The following is a 2,700-nucleotide window of genomic DNA, read 5'->3' as shown; positions in this document are numbered from 1 at the left end:
GGCTCCTACTGCTGCCCGCCGGCAGGTCCGCCCTGCAACCGGGACATCCCGCCCGGGAGCGGGTAAAAATGTTGCGTGACCTTATGAAACACCGGCAGAGGGATTTTCCTTCCCTCGGGCACGTATAGAGGCAGGGCAGGGAGGTGGCACCAAACCAGCGCAGTCTGAGCCAGCTGCGTGGCTGGGCACGGCCTGCGGGACAGAGCACCCTCCCCAAGCCAACTGGGTGCAAAATCAGAGGTCCTGGTGGTCGTTTGGGTTTGTTTCCTTGTTTTGCTTTGTTTTCCTTGGTGTTTTTCCATCCCTCAAGAAATGATAAATGGAAACAAGCTAAGCAAAATCTAACTTGTGCCCTTGTCTAGATTTTGTTGTTGTTGTTTGGGTTTCTAATTCAGGGTTTGACTGTTTTGACAAATCAGGGTCGATGGAGATTTTTGCTTGAAGTCACTTTGGTCAGGAAAATCATAGAGGCTATTTTTCTCTTAGCAGACAAATTTTATACTATGCATGTGAAAATTGAGGATGCTGTCACCTGGGCTTGTCAGAACCTAGGAAAAACAGGAGTTGGCCAGCCATAGTGGGTGACTAAGCCACTAACTGGCTTATTTAGTGTCCGGCAGAGTCCGAGTGTGTGCAGGTCACTGTGTTTGTTGGTCAGGAAGACCCGTTATTAAAAAAAGAGAAATACGGCATTGTTTCCAGAGAATCAAAAGGTTGGACTCTGGTTCCTGAATGTATGTCAGTAAAATGATTCATCCTATGTGCAGACAATATAGCAAGGTCCCAAATAACCTCAAGTTCCACTGGCTTCAACAGAATTTGAAGGTGATGAATATGACCAGCTGTCATGCCAGATAAACACTAAGAATTATCCCTCAAGGGCAGGCTATATGTTTAAGGAGCTTTGTCAGCTTTGCAATCTAGAAAGAAAAGGCATAAAGTTTTTATTTGTTTAGAAAAAATCATCTGTGTACCTAATGGCACAAAACTTCCATTAAAATGGCTGATGTTAAAAAGGAAAGAGCCGTTCTTTTCTACCCACGGAGGAGCAGCTGAGTAGACAGGGAATGCAAGAGCTGAAGGATGAGAGTGCATCATGGCTGGTTGCGTACATCAACAGAAGAAGTCCCCAAAGCAACCAAACCTTCTGAGGGTGAGTCATAGCCCCCAAGCAAGTTGGAATCCGGGTGTCCACAAACTTAGCTAGGGAAAGCAAGGATCCTGCTGGGAAAAGAGGGAGACCACTGATGGAAAAAACTGCTAACGGACTTAAAAGAAACCGAAGCATACAAAGCCCATCCTCCCTCTCTGCCTCCCACAGGGGCAATGATTAAGAAAGTTTGTGACATCCAATCATCCAAAATGAAGTTGAAAAGTAAGAATTACAGGAATTGAAAAAACAAGCTTTTCAGTTTGTCCTTTCGAAAGAATTGTGGACGATACATTTATTGAAAACCAGCAAACAGACAGAATACTGGTACCACCCCTGCATCAGCAAGTGAGCTCCCGGTAGTGCACGTAGTCACATCAAGACAGAGGAATGTATCAAGACAAATTTGATGTTAACCAGACAGGATCCATTTTGCATCATAAAACCAGCAGCATCTGTAAAAAATGTGGACATAGTAAAGCGACATTTTTCTGTCTTGTTACAAGGATAAATAAGAATTGCATTGATTTTTGTAGGTATGTCATGGATAGGTCCAACCTGAAAAGTAGAGAGAGGAATTTTGCCACAATTTGAGTTTATTTGGACACTGCTTTCAAGTTCAGCTTGTTAGAAGTAGCCATAAAGTTCAGACCCCGTACCTAGGGGACAGGCTCTGGATTGTGATGAAGATACACAGATTCAGTTACTGCCTTAGCTATCAGTCTGTGGTCCCCTGCTGTCATGTATCTGCCTTTACTTCAGTTGTAAATCATCCAGGCAGAGTGTAAAAAATACGCTTGTATAACGGAAGGAGTCCCTGGTCTCAGTCAGGTACTGAAAGAGAAAAAAAATGTTCAGTGGTATTGTAAGCCAGAAGTATGGTTCAGGCTTAGTCCAATTTTGTTTAGAGCCATTGCATTTTTCTAGATTCAGAACCTTCTGCTTTTTACCCAGCATTTGATGCATTTCTTGCCACTTGACTATGAGGCACAATAGCATGGAAACTGGGGACAAATCAGTCAGCCATGAAATAGAAATGATTAGACAGAGAACGAGGAATCTGCTCTGTAAGCAGCTCTCTAAAAGGCCTCAGTGTTGTCTGCATTCAAATACTTCCCATAGCACATTTTAAAAATAACCCTTGCTTGTGAGAAGCAGGAGACATGTTCCCTTGATGTGCAACACAAAGCATCTGCACAGCTTCCTCTGCAGCTGATCTGTGATGCAGGCAGCAAGAGGGTTGAGATCCAGGCAAGAGGGAGAGACCCTGTCGTCATCCTTTTATAAAAACTAGACACATGGAGCAGCTTTGTACCAAAGTTATCGGTGACCTCGACTTATGTACTCATGGTTTATCTTCATGTTAGCTACCAAGTGCTGTGAAGTTTCCAGAGAAGTGGGGTGAATGACTGGATTTCTGTTCAGAGAAGGATGGAAATGGGGCCTGACTGAACCTGAGGTCCACAGAGAACGGAGTTGGCAGCTCTGTGCTGGAGGATGCATGATCTAGTAAAAATCACCACAATTTCCTTCCTGTTCCATTTCCTTCA

At 44.1% G+C, this 2,700-nt stretch overlaps 1 protein-coding gene across 1 annotated transcript in view; it reads left to right on the top strand.

Annotated features, from left to right (window-relative positions):
• The window catches only part of LOC104133410 (caveolin-1), a 15,215-nt gene that overhangs the window by 390 nt on the left and 12,125 nt on the right, over window positions 1-2,700 (top strand). The gene's annotated exons all lie outside the window — the stretch shown is intronic.

Source organism: Egretta garzetta, unplaced genomic scaffold, assembly GCF_000687185.1.
Source record: "Egretta garzetta isolate BGI_Z169 unplaced genomic scaffold, ASM68718v1 scaffold169, whole genome shotgun sequence".
In the NCBI taxonomy this organism is placed as follows: Eukaryota; Metazoa; Chordata; class Aves; order Pelecaniformes; family Ardeidae; genus Egretta; species Egretta garzetta.
This window is presented reverse-complemented; position numbering and strand designations above follow the sequence as displayed.